The following is a 21,974-nucleotide window of genomic DNA, read 5'->3' as shown; positions in this document are numbered from 1 at the left end:
TGTAAACGGGATAGGCCAGACAGGATGAGCTCTCTTCCCATTTGATGTATATTTTTAAGTCCCCATTTCAAGACTTTTAGTTTAAATAAGTAGCCATTTTGTGGGCGTGGATTTGGCAATGTAACATTTCCATAGATCATCCGCTCACACAGCCCTCCATGTCTGCACAAATGTAACTTGGGGAAACTAACCAACTTGGCATATGTCTGGCAGGGTTAGCGAGCAATTCAGCCGGATTTTTTTCCTGCCCGGAGCCTTCAGCATTAAAGAAGCCGGTACTGGCAAGGCCAAGTGCGTGGGGTGGGTCAAAGGAACATTTGGTATGGTGTTCGGAACTTCAGCTCAACTTCAAGGACTGTTTCAAAGTTAGTGGTCGACTGGATCAAGGCAATGTCCTTGCTATCACATCATGAAAAGGTGCCGTTTAAATGGGAGGACACGTGTGCCTATAAAGGTGTACCAATTCCTGGCTGATGGATTAATTATATTCTATGCTATATGCTAGGTTACCCACAATCGCTCCCAGTTCTTATCCTAGTGATGACATTTAAAAATAATTTTAAACATACAATTTTAATACAGCAATTACGAATCGCTGAATGTACTTGGAGTTATGCAACCATAATATACATTTGATTATTAATACATTATCTAAGAGCCTTGTTTGAAAAAGAAATCAAAGTGAGTGGTTACATGTGCAGGTGCTGTAAGATTCCTACTCGCCTGTCCATCTCCATCTCCAGCAATGCGCCAAGTAAAGAGCATCATAAATGTTTTCCTAATAGCTTGGTGAAAAGTAAAGAAAAAAAAAATATGGTCTAAAAACGATTCTTAAAAAAAAAAAAAAAAAAAGGTGAGTGGTGTCTGCAATTTACAGTATAAATGACTGGTGTGTTGTGCTCAGGGAACCGCTTTTAAACGTGGCTGTGCTGGAAGCTGGCGTTGAGTCGCAAAAGGAATTCAAACGTAATAAGTTACATCATGAAAGTCCAGGTGTGTAACATGAATTGCAATCTCTCTCACCACTTCGGACGCTGCTTGCTCGTCCGCTCGCACAACAGCTTCCCCGCTGTCCTGATGTGAGACACTACCACACCCAGTAAATAGAAAGAAGCATCCTCATCCTATCGGACGCCTTCAAGCCAGACAGCACTGCAGCAAAGGCCCTGTGAGGCGCTGCTCCTGCCACTGCTCTGATCATCACCCGAGCATTGCAGATGGCCTAAATGGTCAGACACCCACGGACCTGCTCCTACTCAACTTTGCTGTCAGTATTGGCCCGATTTTAAGGTGTAAAATAGACAGGTACACAGTTCAAACCGGAGTCCCGCACTGGTGTAGCCAGAGCACTCTCCACGTTCCTCGACGTAAAATAGGGATGTGTAGAAATAAAAAAAAAACATAGGTCTGAGCTGTTCTGCAACACACACAAAAAACATAGCAAAACAAACTACTTCAAAGAAGAATAAAAAAAATAAAAAAATAAGAGAAGAGTTGAAAGCAAAATTAGGCTTGGTACCCGCATAAAGCAAAAGAATGCGATTTATACATCTGCACTAAAAGAGCATCACTAAAGCCAAGTGCAACAAGGGTTTAGTGGCTCAATACTCTGGGGAAACGCTTTCGCGCCTCACGTTCTAATCCCTATTCAGATCCCGAGGAAATCTGTGCCTTGACATTTCCATCAGGATTTAGAATGGTTTCACTTCCAGATGTCTCCATATTTCCCGAATGATTTCACTGGTCAAATTATGTTTTACAGAGACATTTGATGGAAGGACAACAAAGGATTATACATTCCCAAACCAGAAAACAGCGGCAAAAACACATGCAAACGAAACGTGTGTAAATGTTGATGGGAATAGGACTGCAGCAACAAAAAGGGAATCCAAGGGCATAAGACAGATCAGCCAATGAGAAAGGGGGAGCAGTGGCCATCTGGATACAACATAATGAGACTTTAGGACAATAAATATTGATGAAGCCTAATACGCTGTCCATGGCAAATTGATCCAGAAACGATTCAAATATGGCCATTTGGTCTCAATGAGAAAAAGGGCTTTTGCTCTGTGGCAAGCGTTGTGGTAGCACTCATCTAGAGCACATGTGTCATCTATGGGGTTCTTCCACCATTGGGATGCTTGTAAGCGAGCAACATATCTTTTTAATACTCCTAATAATTTTACAGAAAAATACGGTGTCTGGAAATGTGCTTAGTAGCAAGGTAGGTGGCATTCTCAGAGCTAGGTCCATGCTCAATAAATACCTTAATTATATGAAAATATCTTCAGCAATGACATTTCCACAGTAATGTGCCCAGCAATCCTGCCGTGCTTCACAATGTTGTCCTATTTAGTGGCCAATATAATGGAGAGAACCCCGGTAATTGTTATTGTCGTATATAAGGGCACACCACCACCTGCCCACGGACTCAAAAACACCATCCTTTTGCATGCATAAATCCAATTGAGATATTTTGTAATAAACCATTGTGCTAGGTATATTCATAGATCTGTAAAAGTATGAGATTCAAATTGAGCTCCATCTGCAGGATTATAGGGCACACCACTTTATTATTTGTAAAGGCTTTATATGTAGTGCTACATATCAGATTCCTCCAGAATTTAAGAGCTCTAATGGCATCATTTCCAATTTTAATGGTACACAATGTAGCGATAAGAGTCGGGCCTGCCAGGAGATAAACCTGTATCGTGCAGGCTGAACACATCTCTGGGGCAAGCACTTAACTCGCTAAGCTATTTTGGCAGGCCAATATTATCTGCAGAACAAAATATCCCCAAACTAAACTTAGGAGAAGCCCACAATCCAGCAGGTAACCCTGTAGAAGCCAAAATTGGAGTTAGAATTGTTAACTAAAACAATGCTAGGATATGTAGGAAGTTGTGGTTCGAAGCGTGAAAGGGGATATTTAGCTCTGGTGACATCAATGCCACAACAAGACCAATTCCGGTGACACCATTGTGGTGACATTATTGCTGGTAATATTTCTTCAGGAAATATTTCCACATAAACCCCCACCCCCCTCCATTTAAAAGCAGTGCCGCTCTTTGAAGGTTCCTTTAAGTAATGAAGCCCTGCTCGCAAGTGATCTGATGTGTCGAAATATTTTGAAAACGTGATTTCTCAAATGCTAACTTCAATCAAAAAAAGTGTATGGTTATACTTTTTTTTGTGTTGAAAGTTTTAATTTCTATTTGACGGTTATATTTGTGGCTAATGTAATTTGGACTAGTACTACTAGGGGAAAGGAAGGATCTAGAGGCTATATAATACTAAGAGGTTTTACTTTATAATATGTTAAATGTAGATCTTATACAGCACTTATGTATTTACCTATATTTATGTCCCATCATTTGTGCAGCCGACAAACTGGTTTAAATATTACTTAAAAAATATTATATCACTGGATGGAAGGGGCACACTCTGGTTCCCTGCACAATTCACCTCTACAGCTACTGATGTTCTCCTCCGACCAGGAGCCAGTGCAGGTGTAATCAATCAACGCTGATTCTGCTCCAAGGAATTACTACAACTTCCATAATTCCTTGCAGCAGAAACAACATTGATTAATTACACCTGCATTGGCTCTTTGCTGCAAGGGAGACTGCCTCCCTGGTGACATGATAAGCACAGAAACCGGTCGGAGAACATCAGTAGCTGTGGAGGTAAATTGTGCAGGGAACCAGAGAGATTATATATCTAAAACAGAGGGGATGCCTTCAACGCGGTTTCCCATACCCACTCAAAAGTATAATATGGCAAACAACAACACCAGGGTGAGCCCAGATGCTGTGTGAACAGGTGCACAGAGCAAGTTCAAAATAGCATGACAGTTTTTAACCAACCACGTTCTTTTAAATGCACTAAATCACCAGCACAGTAGTCTCACGGTAACTATGCGTGCCTGAGAGCCGGCATATTGTGCCACAGCCCGAGTTATCCAGGATGCTGGAACCCTTTATTGGGATGCGACAGGGGATGGCTGCATGTAGCACTAGCCGGGCCTCTTTCTTGAATGCTTTTATTCCCGTCTAATACAAAGAGGGTGGTGGGTTGCTCGCCAACGAACGCTGGAGATCTGCATCACTGTCTGAAACACCCTAGTCGTTTTACAAGGCTCCTGAGGAGGAAAGAACAATGATCGAGACGGGGTAACGGTCACAGCCAACATTGGGTGAGGCCAGGATTTGAGATGCGCAAGCAGTATTTACTGACGAGAAGAAAGGGCGAGTCGCCGAGGTGAGGCCACAGTGGCCTAAAAAGCACGTCAGGGGACGGGTAGAAAATCTGCAAACTTCAGCGAGGACAACCAATTTAAAACATGTTTTTGTAGCATCTGTCTAGGGGTCCTGGAGTATGAAATCCCAGGTGTGTATGGTCAATCGTGGCCTCGGCCTTGGCTGCTGGACTGTGAAACTGCGCCCATTTTGGAGAACATGCTCCCCTGATTCTAGTGTGTGCTTGTTAGGTGCCCCCCTGGACTCCGTGTGGGTAGGGCGGGGAATCTCTTTGGTTACAAGTTTTCCAATAAATGAAAACACTTATATTAGATATAGCAGACATTGCGCCCGAGAACGTTCGAGAAAAATCTCTCGAAGCAGCAAACGCTTTTAAATCCTAGGAAGGGGCAAGGTCTAACCCGGGTACTCACAGAGGGAACTAAATAAACCATTTAATAACACTGCAGAGGGCGCAGAGGTTCGGCTTAGGTACCCACCAATGACATCACCGTTTCACATTTAAAACTGTATTCAAAGCGTGAGCAGACACACCCGGCAGACTGATGAAGCTAATTAATACCAACAGGGATAGGCTGGAGGGAACTGCCTCTCTGGGGAACAAAGACAGCTGGCAATCAACAGATCTCCCCACAGAGGAGGCTTAACATTGTGACGTAATGCGAGTATCGCCCTACCTCACAAGATTCGTTACTGAGCCTTTACATTTTTGTTTTTATAAACCACCCACACACCCTCTTTTTATAATGTGTAACAAGAAAATCTAATTTGCGCCTAATAGCTTGAGCTCGGAATTAGGGCAGGACAAACTTTCCCCAAAAGTGACCGGCACAGGTCAAAGAGGCAAATATTTGCGATTCCGTTTTGGGGTGGGGGGGGAGGATTAACCAGCCCACACGCACTACTCCTTGCTCCCCTCCACCTTAAACATGCATTACATGTTTTGCCATTTCCAGTACTGGAAATAGCAAAATGATATAACAGGCCTTCCTGTCCCTGCAGGGGCCCACCGAGCCCTGGTAGGGCTATGAGACATGTCTTAAAGCCCTGTGACTTTGACCCCTGGGTGACCAACATTTTTTCCAGGCTAATGTCATCAAAAAGGCACACAATTCAGGAGTTAGACTTGTGGGTGAGCGGGGGTTTTCTAATAAAACAAAATGTGCCATACATCCACAGATGTATGGAGTGAAGAGTTACGCAGGGGCGTGTCACCTGACCAACAGCAGGGGATTCTGGGTGGAAAATAATTTCAAGCAGTCCTCTTGCACAAAGAAGCTATTTAGAAAATACTGTACAGAAAATATAGCACACGCGACTAGTGAGGGCATGGTGTTATGGTGCAGTAGGAGTTTGTGTAATTAGTATACAAGTTTAGTGCTCTTCCATGAAGTCGTCCCGAGTGACTAACGAGCTATGGGAAATGGTGTGCGTTGCGAGCGTGTGTGCGCGTGCGTTGCGAGTGGCGCGAGGTACAGTTTGAGAGTGATATCAGATACTTCTATTTTCAATTGAGAACACCGTGTGAAAACGGTGTTTTAGGGTCTGACATTAAGCCTCCATTGAGTGCCTCAGTGTCACTCCCAGTCCTGGCTCTATCCCCGCCACATGCAGTCAAGCTGTCACATAAGAGAGATTTGTTTAAATTAAATGGAGCTAAAACCCAAAGGACAATAAACCATTATGAAGGAGTGATCCCTCACTTCCATGGCTGCCACTGTTTTTGCACCACCTCCCCAAAGCCCACAAATCGAGCAAAGATCTCATCATCCCTCCAACAGACTTCGCCTCTTTCCCCAAAGTGCTGGAATAGTCTCAAATATGCACTGTGTGTACAGCAGCATTTATTACAATGTATTTACTAGATGTATTGGTATAGCGCAAGCCCAGCCACGGCGTCAGTGGAGCCTGTCTAAGAGTCTTACAAGAAGTGGAAACTAGCATGGCGCGAAACTAGCATTAGTGTGAACATACATAACACAAATGGGGTAACAACCTTAAGTAAGATAACTGAACACTACCATTCTCTCTGCGCCCGATGAGTCACATAGGTACGGTTACACAGCCTGGCAAAGCCTGACCTCATGTTACTGGGATCTACATCTGGCAGGATATGAGTCACATAGGTACGGTTACACAGAACTTGCACAGTCTCACCTCATGTTACAGGGGGCTACATCTGACAGCATATGAGTCACATAGGTACAGTTACACAGACTGGCAAAGCCTCAGCTCATGTTACAGGGGGCTACATCCGGCAGCTTATGAGTCAAATAGGTATGGTTACACAGACTGGCAAAGCCTCCCCTCAAGGAGTGAGGGGCAACATCAATTAGGCTGCCACACAGTAAGGACAGCTGAGGTGAGTGACTAATAATCCGATAGCATAGAGGGAAGGTCTCACCCACATGAGGGGCACTCAAAGGTACTGTAAAGTAGAAAAAAATGGGTACACAGTTCTAAAAATACCTAGATTCGATTTTTTGAACAAGGCACTTTAGGGCATGCATAACAAGGTGGTGAGGTTGTTCATGGTGGACAGTCAGCTGTCAAAAGGCAGAAAGAAAAAGTATGCAGCCGGCCGAAATCGGTAGTTCTGATCAAATAATGTTTGTATGCAGCACACGGCGGAGGGCGGGTCAAGATAGGTCACGCAAGGGTTTGGAACGCAGGTGGATTTGCAGTGCGACGAGGAGCCTCGCATAGATGTGGAGGAAGGGTTAGGTTGAGGTGGGAATCGGAGGGTGCTAGGGAAACCCAGCCATGTGTTACTGATGTGTGAGGGCCTGGAGCACCTCTTACTTCTGTTGGATCGGCATCCATGGCAAGACAGGGCTCCTGCAGCCTTATGAACAGGTCTTGCGAATGGGCTGGGACCGCCTGCCAGATCATGGAGGAACCCCATTGATTAGCAGGAGCCGGCCAATCGGATCGAACGGGGGGGGTCCGGGGCACACAGCCTGCATGGAGAGGCTGCTGCAGAAGGGGCGGCCATTTTAGCAGCCGATTCCCCATCGTGAATAGTCACTATACGCAATTGGAGTGACGAGGGTGTTAGAACTCCCTCGTGTTGTTGATGCACTCCTGTGCATATGGGAGTTGGAAAGGGCACAACAGGCTCCTGCAGCCTTGTGAACAGGCCTTACGAATCTTTACAACATTTAAAGCAGAAGGGGTCATAAATAAGGGACAAAATGAGAATTTTGCATTTTATGTGGAAGTTAGATTGCGTAATACTATGTACTAGCTCCTTGTTCCCCAGTGGTAGCTCCTGGTCACTGGCTAATGCTAGATACCCAGGAGCTGCTTTAACTCCTACTTATCCAATCCTCATTTCAATCCCTGTGATGGGACCTAGAGTAGTGGCCCTCGAGATCCTGGCAATCACTTGGTATACTGGTTTTCATGGTCACCTTTATACATACAGCACTTCAAGATGGCTATACCAGATAATACTTATGGATATTACAAAGTCATCTTTTTAAAGATGAGTACACATCGTCTGACACTACTAAATTGGGCTCACTTGCAAAAGTACTCCATACAGCTAGACAGAAAAGTGGGGAAATACTCTGAAAAGCAATGCGGCTGCCCAGGCATCTCCAAGTGACTTACCGAGATTGAGCAGGAGCTTTTTGGCAGCTCAGTTAACTTATGTGAGAGGCTAATAGTCCAATGAGGAAGATAGTAAGTGCTGCCTGCGGAAACAGCTGGAAGTCAACAATTAGCAGATATATGTAGATACTGACACCTACGCGATGATCTGCCTAACTGTAATCAGTGTCACAAATTCCCAAAATATGCACTTAACATGCAGTGAATTCAAATGAACTGAAGGAATAAGAAGTTCAGAGCAATACATTTGGATCATAGTTGAAAACAAGTGAACTGGTTTTTCAAGAAGGGCAGGGTGGGAATTCATCCATCAAGACTTCTCTTCATGGAGCTGAATGTTTGCATATCGGCCAATGTGCATACCCACAATGCTTTGCTCCTTTGGTGCTGAACTGTAGGTGAACTTCCAGTGATGGCTACTGGGTGGCGGTGTGGAATGGGTCATCTGGTTCAAAGAGGTTATTTCCTCTCATACGAAAAGGTTGTGGGTGGCCAGGGGCAAATAAGATTTGGGCAGTCTTCTCCACCGAGGAGTCCTTAACGGTTGCTGGATATTTACATATGTGGAGTTTAAGAATAAGTCCACCAGTTCATTTACTTATTTAGGAGTTGAGGAAAATGCTGCATTTCACTTGCAGACTCTTGAAAGTGCTTGTAGATCACGTTTCAAGAGTGGGATTTCTGACGGATGTTCAGTCATCTCGATTGTTTGCTCATGCAAGGGTCATTTTGTCTGACATTTGAAGGCAAGAGAAGAGCTAAACACTGCCTGGTTGTTGGGGCACGGTCCCTCGGCAGAGGAGGGCGGTGCGATGCCAGACTTCTCAGCTAAGGTACTTCTAGAACTGTCTGTCATTTTGTGTGCAAGTGAATGCAGGCACATCGTCAGCACTACACATGGTCTGAAAACTGTACAAACACCTCCTTCCATGCGCAGAAAGCCAACATCAGGCCACCCCTTATCAAGTCCTCTCCCATTGCTGCACTTCTCTATAGCACTCTGGTTTGGCTTTCAGTCCAGGTTGCACCGTGAACTTCGCAATGCCTCATCCGCAGCCTCACGATAGCTCAGACAGGTGAAAAGTACCTGTGCAGAGTTACAGCAATGCCCAGGAGAGGCTTTGGAGACCTCATTACCCACTTTCAAACTTCTAGGACCACAATAGCCTAAACCACTGTGCTAGGCGGGAAGAACAACACACAGATAGGGGTGGGTCCTTGGAGTGCAATACACTAAACTTGCCCAACCTAGAGTTGGAGTCCTACTGGAAGCCTGATGGAGATAGTGTCCCACAATGCTGACTCCAATACCTGTGGGAATTATCTGCATAAACAAGCCTTTTAATCTTCCACGCTCTAACTTCCGTACTACCTGTACCAAAAGAGGGCAGCAGAGCACTCTGGTTACAGTGTATTCGATCTGCTTGCTGAGACACATGATCTGATCTGAGGAGGATGGGAGAAGGGGCACCCCTCCTTTTTCTGTTGGTCTTAACTTTAGAAGTAACCAACATTGCCTGGTCTATTTAACTGTGGCTGTTTTTATATTGTCAAATGTGGCCGTAGCCTCTGACCGCCAGCTGGATGATCCCCTCCAACCCGCAGGACGTTCAGACTGCTTGTCTACATTAAGCTAGTATTGACTGAATTATCAGTCGTGTTTTTAGAAAAGTACTGTGTTTAGATAATGAGCTTGAAACATGATCTAATATGTATATTTTAAACATACAATGAAATACATTTGCACCCGGGGCTTCTTACCGGGTGCAAATGTGAAGAACTTAATTCCGGAAGGGTCTGGGGGAAAATCAGTAACGGAAGACATGGTGGTCAGAGGCAGACAAGGAGCTTAAGAAGGAACTTAGAGAGGGAAATTGGCTGATTTGAAGGTCTGCAATACCTTATTGTGGTTTATCTGTTAAAAGATCACAAAGGGTAGCAAGGAAAATGGCCCTTGTGTTGCCAGTAAACATGCCTCTTAACGGTGAAGAGGTGACATTCTTCTGGGGCGTAGTGATTCCGCTGCACCTCGCGACAATCACCAACATGCAGTTGAGCGAGAAGAGCCATGGGACACATGCAACTTGCATAAGAAAACTGGAACTTGGACTCGCTTGCTGTATTTCTCTATGCATGATAAGAGCGGTCACCATTTGTTTATTGAAGAAAACAAAGTTATTTGTCTCTTGGCAACTCCTTGTAATGCAGGGTCCATAAATGCAAGGAGCTGGGAGCTATTTAGCTCCTGGTTATAGCCAAAGAGCCAGATTAGCTGAACACCAACAGCTACCAAGAACTACACTGGACTCTTCAGGCAATTGGTGCCAAACAAACATAGCAATGGGATATTAATTGTGTAGTTTTGGGAATGTGTTTACACGCCTAAGGGAAGTTTAAAGCATATTGTAGAATAAGAAAAACTAACACGTTAAAGTTTGCATCTTGCGCTCATGTTACATTTGCTGTGTGCTAGGGCCAACTCCAGGTTCCCCAGAGGTAGCTCCTGCCTAACGGGTGATGCCTGATAGCCAGGAGCCGTTTTTGGCTCCTGGTCAACAAATCCCAATTTCGACCCCTGCAATGTAAATACCCATGATGCCCCACAGAGTGCTGTAATCCCCTGTGATGTCATTTTCAGGGATTTCAATTCCGGTGAGGTAAACACATTTGCAAATTAGGGGGGCAGCACATCTTTGGACATACAGGGCTACCTTGAAAATCCTAGTGCAAGACATGCATAATCTCCACCAGCCCAAAACAACCAGTTTACATAAGCTTGTACTTTCTCCCAAAAGCACCATTGATAACTGAAAATCACTATTTTATGTTACTTTGATTTTCCACAGCGACAAATAGCCACCATAATAGTTTCAGAGCACCTGGGTTCATCAATGGAGTGACGTATTGTGACACAGCCAAGGGAGCCCATATCTTTATTAGAGGAAATTAGTAAACCATGAACTTCTATGTACCTAATTCACCCTCCATGCAATTAAATACATTATTTAACATATGTTTACCAAATAGGCATGTAATACATATACACTTAACAGCGCCTGCCGTCTTTTCTTCAGACAGCTGTTTCACTATTGCACAAGCACTCGTTGTCTCCAGATTGGATTACTGCAATGCCCTTTTCGCAAGTATCTCAACACGCAATATACAAACATTGCAAATAATCCAAAACAATGCACCAAGAGCAGCCCTCAACCTCCCAAGAAAAGAACACATCTCTGAAGTGAGCAAAAAACATACACTGGCTCCTTATCAGAGATCAAATCGCTTTCAAGACACTGGTAATCACCCACAAGTGCCTCTCATACTCAGCACCTCCATATCCATTACAGAAGATTGGTTTGACAATCAGAACATCCTAAATTCACTGACTCCTGCAGCCTAAATTCAGGCTGGCTATGGTTGGAGGCACTAGCTTTCCAGTCATCTCTGTGAGAAACCGCTCAGACCCCAACCCTGGGGGTGGACGAGCGAGGGAGATCACTCAGGCAGGGGAGCCCGGGATTGGTCTTGGGGAAATACCCCAGGTTAGATGCAGTATTATACCGGGGAAGAAGGAGAGGATGAGATCCCTGAGCCCTTTGTAGGCTGTACCACATCTGTACCACATCTGCTCCCCTTCCTCCCAATGAATCTCTCTTGCCCAGATGCAACGACCTCTACGTATATGACAAATCCCCTAGGAACTCAAACCCTGTTGTACTCCGAAAGTAGCTATAACCAGAATCCCAGTTTTCCTGTGTCCTACCCGAAAAACTCCCAGTCATTCTCCTTCACGTCCCTCCCCCAAATATGCATTGCACCAACTCTTTCTTAAACCATGAAAGACAAAGAACTGACGACAGAGCAGTTTACCCGGCATGTCCCAACACAACGGTCAGGCAAAGTCAGGCAGTTGACCATAACCACACACACCTGACGGCCCTTTCCTTTCCCCACAGGGATAAAAGGTGGAGCACGAGAGCACACTAAGAGCAAGGCAGACCGCATGACAAGGCAGCTTTTCAAGAGGAGACAAAAGACGGCAGGAACCGAAACGACGACAAGTAGAGACAAGCTATTGCCCTTTTCAACACAGATCTGTGAAGCCTCTGTAAAAAAGGAAACATAAGACTGAATAATAGCCCCAGTTCTGTAACAGATGTCAACTGTACACGGAGGCCTCCTACGGTGATGACCAAGGCAGGGAGAGATGCCTGCTACTATGGTACCGCCTTTAACTCCATAGACAAGAGAAAGCCAAGCAGTTCATCACAGCCGGTGAGTCGGAGGGAGACCCAATAAAGAAACCGAACTGTGTTAATGAAATATTGCAAGTGGCAAAATAAGGGAAAATTAAAGAACTGTTGAAAGTCCAGGGGAGGGACCAGCTGTAGAATGGTCCGGCACCACGTGGGTGCTCATTCTAAAGGCTCTGGCTGCCCCTGGCTCCCTTTTATGTTTGATGAAACTGATACCAGAAGGTCCTAGGATAGCCTCACAGAGACGGTCAAAGTGGTCATACAAGTGTTGTGTAAAACCCCTTGTACAGTAGAAAGTATTTGACCCGTTAAAACCAAAGGGAGCTAAGGGAAGTAAATCCTGTATCGTGGTAAGCAGAGGGAAGTGTATAATTGGCAATCGTGAACCCGGCTGAGGGATGCCTGCAGAACGGGGTGAAGCATGAAACCTGACAAACATTTTGATGACAAGAGTGAACCCTGTGAGATGCATCAACCCACTCATCCAAGCTCTGCAATACAACTGTGCATTGCTGGCAGCAGAAACATCATGATGGCCACTGGAAAGCACGCTGCTCGCTAGAAATCACCAGAAATTACGCAGTGAAATCCTGAAAAATAGTCCACCATCCACTTTTGCCTATCTTAGTGAGCACAGGAGATCACTGCCAAAAACCACCATTGGGCTACCCACAAAGTAGCCTGAAACCACTTGAAAATAGCAATGCTGATTGAAAAAGAAACACAGCTGTTTGAGAATCCATTTTCCTGATTGTCAAAAATTGCTAAAATCATGGCTCACAAATCACCTAAAAGATCCAACCTCTTTGTTGGGTGTTCCACATTATTTACTACAAGAATCCACATCAATACAATGTCAGCAAGAATCATATGGTCTCAGAACAAAAACCCATTTTAAAGATACTTGATGGAAAGACAGCTGTCAAAATGGGTGTAGTACCGTTACTCGCCTCTGTCAGGTGCTAGCGATTTATAATTCTGACAGGAGAACTGGTGTTTCTGAAGTTAAATATGCCCAAGAAGAGAATTCCATCAAAATGCCATATAGAGTGCCAGACCGTGATTTCATGTTGAAAAAGACTTGATTTAAAGATAAGTTGCTTATTTTAAGTTTATAAATGCAATTTTATTTGCACGAGGAACTATGTTACAATTGATCAGAAAGTAACCTGATGCAGTTAAAACTTCAAAAGGCTTGCTTCCCCTGAGAACCCTTCACACCTTGGGCCTTCCCACCAAAAAGGGAGGATGTCGCATGGACATGTTAATCAGGTGGGGAGGGGATTCCTCTGCTGGCAGGAGAAAGAGACAATAGAGTCTTTCAACTGAATAGGAATATGCTAAATTCGGGTGTAACTGTCGTGTTGGCAGAAAACAAGACATGTGACCCTCTGAGTCAGCCCAGCTCTAGGGGCGGACCAGACTGAGATGAAATTGAAAGCAAATGTATGTTTTATAAAAATGCTTATCACAAATTGTACCAAGCTGACAAAAATTGGAAACTGAGGTTCCTGAAATGAAAAATTCACTCACAAGTTAAGACTAAGCTGGAATCTGTGCGATGTTCAAAGTCTAAACCCTGGAATTTATTCATCTTGTAGCTGCTATGTTTATGCTAGGGATATGGAAAATTACAGAGATGTGCTCAGATGGAGTGTGTATGCCTGTGTAAAACTTGGTGCAGAACCAATATTGGGAAACCCACAAAAAGCGCGAATAAGTGGTCATTTCTGAACCCAAGCTTGTAGGAACATGGGACTTGAACAGAGACCTGCCTTAATTAAGCTGTGATGTGTATATGTATTATGAACAACTTGTGTATCTGGGAAATATGTTTTTTGGGAAAATGGATTTTCTATGTAAAAGCAAAGGGGAGGGATTTCAGTTGAGCTGCTGTCTCAAATCAGGGGACAGGAAATTCTCTGACCTATCATGATCCTTAGAGGGTTGGGCATAGAGAGTCAGCCTCCCCACCCACTTTGGAAACACATAAATAGGGACTGCTGAGACCCAGACAGACACACTCTTTTCCACTACTCAACTATTCTTAGCGAAGCACCCTGCCGGAAGACTACAGACTCCAGATAGATCCAGAGATCAAACTCTAGAACCCAAACTCTAGAACCTTGAAGCAGAGAGGCCTGACCCACAAGCTGAACCCCTTTCAGCAGGCTTCAGAATCTTTTGCAAATCTGATTCTAACCCCTAAACTTCCACGGGGCCTAACCAAACCATTCAACAGCCTGGCTGCGCTGTGTTGCTTCTAGCTAAGAACCCTGTGCTAGAACCAAGATCCAGACCCAGAGTGAGCAGTGCTGTAACACAGAACCCGTCCGATCCAGTCCGAGAGACCGAGCAGACCAGACCGCCGTGCAGTGCTGAGAGCAGAACCCAGAGTGCCTGAGACCTGTCTGGTGGCGAGAGAACCCAGCCAAACCTAGAACTGTGCATAGTCATCTCTTAGTTAAAGTAATCTATTCCTTCCATTTCAACCTGTCCAGAACTACATTATAGAACCTCTTTTGTCTATCCTAAATTCTTCTCTCCTCCACATAATTCTTGATAATTGTAGCAATAATCATTTTTGCGCTGATATTTTCTGAAGAGGGACAGGTGTTTTGAAGGACAGAGATCAGAGCGGTGGCGCCGCGGTTCTGGTGGCTGCCCGTTGAATGGCTTGCTTCTTCATAGCTCCTTAGTTTATGCCTATCCTTGTTGGTAAATCTTTAAAGCGTGATCTGTCATATCTGAAATCTTGACTTTATTTCTAAAAAATCTACCTTCACAAAAATGTCTAACTTTTGAACCACACGTCCTAGAACCAAAACGACATTCCAATTCCTTATAGTCTTTCTGTAATCGCGATTCACGCACGCGGAAAAGTTGCTGCGAATTGCAATTTGGCTCAATTTCATTTTCTGTCAAAATAGCGGTTTCTTGTTTTCAACTGCTAAAGATTGGTTCTCAATCTGATAATCATTCATGAATCATTGCTAGTGTCGACCTGTACCAATCCAAAGTAATTCTCACTAGTGCTGAATATCCTTTAGTGAATTAAAATCATTTTAGCAGATTTTCCCATCTATTGCAATCTCATTCAAAAGTATTTTGCCTAATCATTCCTGTGTCTCTCTAAGCGTGCTGGGGGAACTGGGATTGAACTGCATTATTAATTGTATTCCTGAAACCTGTGTGCCCTCATTTCCATCTCTTCATATTGCATAGTGGGGGGAGTGAGTAGTCACAGGGGAAAAAGTGATCATATTATCTTTTGATTGAAATCATATCAAGTTTATTTCTGTGTTGCATGTTTCCCATCATTGCATTTCCTTGAACCATATAAGTATTCTCTGCTACCTTATCCTTCCTATTCCTACTCCTTACTGATTAAAGAGATTGTTAATTTCATAATATTACCCATTGTTGATTACCGTCCATATTCATAATTGTGCTATTCAGATATTATTTTGTTCATAGAAGTGTGATATATATATATTGTTTAATTCTTCAAATAAACCTTTTAATTTGCAAAACAAACCTACTTCTTGGCTCAGTGAGGTCAGGGGGATCCAAAGAGAGGGGCGTTATATAAGGGTTCATCATCCAGATTTAAAGAACTTTGACATAAAAATATATAAATAAGGGCTTCCATTGGGCATCCCATACTAAGCTTTGACTTGTTTTGAGTGCTGGATTGAAGTCACTTACAACCCGACGGAGGGATGTCCACAGTGGATTGTTTACAAAGACATTGAGACTTGTGAATACAACAGGTGATATCTTGTGAATAAAGGCAGTAGTGAACTTGACAGAGGGAGGCTAAAATTCGAGAGGGGTCTGAGTCCAGAAGAGGGGGATCCAAGAGTGAAGAGTCATCACCCAACGTTCCTATGGAAAGGAACTTTTTGTTTTATGATTTTGAACACATCAGGTCCTCAGAGGCGGAGACTTTTTGTAGAAAAGAGACTTAACCACCGGAGGTCCTGATACCAGTGAAAGGAACTGTAGCCTCGTGCTGAGGTCGCCTGAAAGTATGCTGTGCTCAGGAGTCCCACCTTGTCCCATGCTAAAAACATGGGAAAGGGAGACCCCGGCTACCACATCCTGACTTATTTGTGAACACGTTTTTCTTTTCTTGTGAAACACTTATCCCACACTTTGTTTTTGTGCTTAGCTGGAAGGATTGGCAATAGTTTTTTTTTATCTTATAGGCCCTTTTATTTGCAGAGATGCCACTAGGACTGCCTTATTTGATGATCGTAGCTTGTTCCCATCTTAGATTTAGGTTTAGATTAGGCATTTTTCCAGCCCATTTACACAGTTTAATAAACACCCTTGAACTGTGATCACTTGTGTCCGTCTTTACTGTTGCCACTGCGAGTTCCTTACATCTCTGCCAAACTTTGGCAAGCTCTTCCCCAGACCTTGAAAGCCAAACAGTTGTGCTAGGTCTTCCGTAAACAGTTGAAAGCATGGTTCTTTCGGGAGCACAGCACGTATGCTTCCTTGCAATATTACCTTCTTTGACCCAACACCCTTTACCTGTCTAATAGGGGATCTTGTATAACTTGTACCTGCAACAGCACCTTTATGCCTCTGGGATTAGCGCGTTTTACAAATGTAAAAATAAATGAAAATATATATCATAGTGGAGCGCACAGTTAAGTTGAGAACGATGCATAGGAAACCTAAAAAATGAATTGCTACTAACTTGACCTGCATGATGGATTTGGCTGAAATTTGCATACAAAAAGTTTGCCAAAAGTCCCACTAAACTGGAAATGTTGGGAACAATTAGTCAGAAAGTTAAAAGGTTATTAAGGAAACAGAGACCAGCTGTAGCATGAAAACCACTTGGCAGATTTGGACCAAATAGGAAACAATTGACAGAGAACAGGGTGCCCCCTGCACCTTAAAACCTTTCATCGGTCTTGATGCTTTGCAGCAGCGAGGCTGAGAGAGGCTAATTTCCAGAAGAGATCCAAGGTTACTCCATCCAGTAGTAGTTAAAATATTTGACAGAGAAGGGGGTTCCCTCTTCTCCCAAAATTATATATATGTCCCACAATGCAGCAGCAAGGATTTTCAGAAATGAAATGACATTTTATAACCAGTGTTTGCCAAAAAACGAAAAGTGGAAAAATGCCACTTGGAGGCGGAAAAAGGATTAAATGGCATCAGGGAGGGAAAAGAGGACACCATGTGAAATTGATGACTGGGGGCAGCTGGGGACCAAGTTCAGAGCTCAAGGTTTCGCATAACCAGGGTTAGCCGGCGGGATAACCACGGTTATGATAGAAAACTAGATCAAGAATTAAAGTGTGTCAGATGAAAGGACGACCGTTGGAGGGCATGGAAGATGGATAGCGTTGGAAAGACTTCAGGAGAGGACTGGAGGGGGCATGGCACGAGGAGGCAGGCACTGGAGATTTCCTGGGGGGGAAGGGAAGAGTTTGGGATTTTCCATGCTTTTGATGTATAACCCTGGTTATTTGTGTGCGTTTACAGATAACTGCGGTTTTCTGCAGTATATTGATAACCGTGGTTATGGGGAAAGTTAAAAAAAATGAGATTAAGGAAAGAAAATAGTGGAATTTTATACCTACAGTGTAGTGGTAATGGGTGTGGCCGAAAGCTATGGCAACTGGGCTACTTTAAGGAACCGAATGGTGCAATAGTTCTTAGTTTAGCTTAGTTTCAGGGAAGGTACTGTGTCTGAAATCGGTATCCCAGATCCGGTACAGTGTGTGTAATTATTTGCCCCAGGGTAGGTATTGTCGGATGTAGCCGATGAGCAGGTGCGTACTGTATAGGAAGTAATTAGTTCAAGAGCAGGTATTGTGTCTGCACTCATTCGCTCCAGCCAGAGAATGCAATGGGCCTTTACCATTAGCATAGAGAAAGCAGTGTCTGCAGATATTCATCGGGGTGCTGTTTCTGTGTCTGCAGAGAAAGTACCGGATCTGCAGCCATTAGCCCTTTGGAATAATTACTTTCAGAGTAGGCACTGGAACTGGAGACAATATACGTCTGCAATCATTAGCCGGCGCAAATACTATATATCAGGGGCTGTACTGCGTCTGCGAGCATTCCAAGCCTCAAAGGTACCGTAAATGAGATTCGGGGCAGCGACTGTGTCTACCATACCAACAACAACAGGCTGCCATGTGTAATTTCAAAATCAGATGTTTAGAAAGTCACGTACTTACAATTTGTAATTTCAACATGTGATAAGTACAATACAGCGATTTACAGCTGCAGCCTCTTAAGCGTGCTTTTCCAGAGATTGCAAACGAGCTCCTCTTACCAATATAGCAACACAGGGATGAGAACGATCTGCGTTAATGGATGCTATAATAAATGCATATAAAATTCACTATGAGTGCTGGATCGCATTCACTCACCTGCTGCTGCCTGGAAACTGAAAAGAAGCGTTTCGTGAAGGGAGACCTTATGTCGCTTCCATTATCAATTGAAGCACACATTTAAAGTCCCTATGAGACCCGATAGCATTGTGTGTTTCTTTAAAGGTTTGCCGACACTCTCTGAAATGCCTTTATGGAAACATGACGTATTTCTAAAATGCCGTTAAGTCGTCGTGACGTTTTCACGTAGGCGGTCTACGTGCTTAGGCAGAGAATCATGGAGGAGAGAGGACTGTAGTCCATGCCCTGCACGGGCAGGCATTTAACGTGTATTGTGTATTTATAAGGCGCTTATACATCTAGAACGTGTTTCGAAGTGCAGCGTATATTTAGGTGACGCTGGTTTTGTTTTTCGTATTTTGATTTTGGTTGCAGCAACAGCGGATCTTTGTGTGTTTTCTTTTTTGCGTACGCGTACTTTCATGTTTTCCACCAGCAAAATGGCAGTGGCTTTTTACGGTATGCCACACGGGCTTTCTACAAAACTGTACATGGTGCACTTCAGCTTTCTTCACCCTTGTCTGCGCAACGTCTTTCATTGTTTCAAACGATGAACTTGTCCAGTTGGAAGTTTAGCCCCGTGTCGATTCCGTGTTTACCACAGCCGCATTCTTAGTTTTCTGCACTGCTGCACAGGCTCACGCCGGCTTTGATGCCTCTGGTGCTGCCGAGCCCTCCTGCGCTCGTGGTGACATATGCCTTTACCATTATATACCATGTTATATATGCCGCAGGCGGGGTGCGAGGGTGGTGGCAACGCGGGCTTTGGACGAAGAGCAGGGGGCGGGAGCGCTCCAGCATGAAGGTCTCCTGGGATGAGTTCTGCACTGCCTTTACGAAGTGAGGGGTTCTGACTAGAACATTGCAGGGAGATGTGCCTAACTTTACCGCTCACTGCTGCCAGGCAGCGCATTGAGCTGTACAGGCCAGAGTCTGTCTGTACCATAAGATGTCTTTCTTGATTACCCCCGCCCCTCAGAATTTCTTCTGCTGTCAGTATGTATAAGACAGTTTCTTCATTCCCCTGTGTTGTCTCACTGACTAGATGCTTGCATGTTCATGTATACTACGTCAGTATACAGTGAAAATGGAGACTGGTACGTAGTCTTGCCAGCAAGATAACAAAAATTGAGTTAAAAAAACTAGCCATACTGTAGGCAGAGGTCTTCAATCTAGGGGGGTGTAGTGGGGTTGGGGTCCAGGATTGTGAGAAAAGAGAAACGATGCTTTTTTTTTCTTCCGTATATATTTATATTTTTTGCCTCACTTAAATGTGCATGGTGAGCCACTGGCTCCCTCATGCACATGCTCAGTCCATGCGACGTGATGGGGGCGTAGCCACGAAACAGGAAAAAAAACACAGCCTGGACATGCACTTTCCTGCATTTGGATTGCGCGTCCAGGCTACGTTGCTTTCTGCTTGGTGCTGCCAGCGTCTGCTTGCGTAATAGGGGATGCTGCTTCTCGGCTCACCCCACACACCACGGTTGAAGGGGGTGCTGGGAAGTGAGCATTTCAGGCATTTCCCGGTTCCTCTGCTCCCCTCTTCTGCCTGTGGACCCACAAAGGCGGAAGCGTGGGGAGAGGAGGTGAGCAGGGGGGCAGGATCACTGCAATGCTGGTCCCCCAGTGAACCCTCTGTGCCATCACCTTGGGGGCCACGGGGAGAGGAGGTGAGCAGGGACAGAAGCACACATGCCAGTGTTGTATAATCTTTGGCTCCCCCACGGCAGATTACTGGGCTCCAGCAGACTGCTGTGGAAGAGCCGGATATCGTACAACAGCGGTCCCCCTGCTTTGGTTGCCCCTCTGCCTTGTCACTCATCTAGACCATTGGCCAGCTCTGGCACTGTCCGAGATCCGGCGCCAGATGTCTGGCTGGATCTTGGGACCTGGCTTGCCTTAGCCTTGACAAGGCTTTACCAAGCCCCCAGCTCCGCTGAGTGCTAGGTGACCTAATCTTTGCTGTGCTCCTTTCCCCGGCCGTCACTGGTGCATTTCCTGGCTCTGTTTGCTCATCCCGTTTTTCTTCTGTCCTGAAAGGAACACCACAGGAATCAATGGTACATTAGCATCACTGGGGGAGGTGTCATTGTTGAAAGTAGGCATTCTATGTGCTGGACACATTATTGTTCAATTGTGCATTTTACACATTCATAGGAAAAGTCATTTCAAAACTCAAACGCTGCTGAAACTTGCGTTCACTAGTTTTCTTGGAAATGTTTTTTGTCAGAGCCCCACACCAATACTAATTTGTGTGCCCCTGGCTTTGTGTTTTCATCACAGTTTATATATAAAGATGTTATGTTTCCGTTGTGCTGACAGCAGTCATTAGGAAATTAAACTCTGTTCATGGGTGGAAACCTTTTGATTTTCACTACAGAGTCAGAAATACCCCAACCCATCCCCTGGCCAAACACGTTTTATAGCACTTCTATTTTTTGTTGTTGCATATTTAACACCTCAGCAACAGTCTGTCAACCTGTTGAGCTACCCTGGTAGCCATCTATTATAGACCAGGCGTATGCATCAATTGATGTACTAGAAATCGCTGCATTACCAACAGTACTTTGGGTGCACCACTGCCATAGAAGGGATTTCTAGTGGAATTCATGGCCCTCGTGTCTGGCACGGCAGACGCAACAGTCGGCTGCTACTTTATCACTGTCAGCGAACTGTGCTAAAAGCGAAATGGCTGCTATTCTGTGTTAGCTCGGTGGGTTAAGCACTACCGTGTTGGATTCTATATATGATATGTGATTGGAATGCCAGCATGCTGACTTCTCAACTATTCTAGGCAGGGAATAGAAAGGGTAAAATATAACCAGCTGATGCTCTTTCTCTCTTTATGTCTCTGTGACTGGGTTTGATTTAACTTTTTCAGGTATTAACTCTTCTCTGTCAGCTGGGGTGGACTGGCCTATAGGGATTTTTGGAGATTTCCCAGTAAGACTCTGTACCCTAGGTCCCTTTAGTGTGCAGGGGAGGCTGAGCGCTGACTATCGGAGTGTAGTGCGTAAATGTTGCTACGGTCAATCTGGTACGTCTAATTTTGTTTTTTTTTATTGTACTTTTTCAATTGCAGTAACACAAATTGGCTCTATCATCCCAGCAAAGTCCCCAGCAGCAGTGGCACCAACAAAACCTGAAATCTGTAGTAGGACTTGCCGAAGGTAAGGATGCCTTTTTTTTTAAAAAAAAAACTGTATTTTGACTTGTGTGAAGGTGGGTCAATTTTAAAGGTGTAGTTGGGAGTCTCAATCGGGGATTTCAAACCTATTTTTAAGGCTGTTCCTTTCTCATGGCCAGTTTTGGGCGATACTTAAAGTTCACGTCTCATGTGAGAGTTGCATTTACAGTGCAAAGGACAGGTCAGTGATGCTGCGGCATCACTGACCTGTCCTTTGATATCGCGCTTG

General features: G+C 44.5%; 1 protein-coding gene across 1 annotated transcript in view; it reads right to left on the bottom strand.

Moving 5' to 3' along the window:
• CORO1C (coronin 1C) overlaps positions 1-18,677 on the bottom strand; it is a 513,234-nt gene extending 494,557 nt beyond the window's left edge. Inside the window, exon 1 of the mRNA XM_069619459.1 lies at positions 18,535-18,677. The gene's annotated coding sequence lies outside the window, so the exon portion shown is untranslated. The remainder of the gene's footprint in view (positions 1-18,534) is intronic.
• Between the last annotated feature and the right edge of the window lie 3,297 nt (positions 18,678-21,974).

Source organism: Ambystoma mexicanum, chromosome 10 (assembly GCF_040938575.1).
Source record: "Ambystoma mexicanum isolate Mex_15411 chromosome 10, UKY_AmexF1_1, whole genome shotgun sequence".
NCBI lineage: Eukaryota > Metazoa > Chordata > Amphibia > Caudata > Ambystomatidae > Ambystoma > Ambystoma mexicanum.
This window is presented reverse-complemented; position numbering and strand designations above follow the sequence as displayed.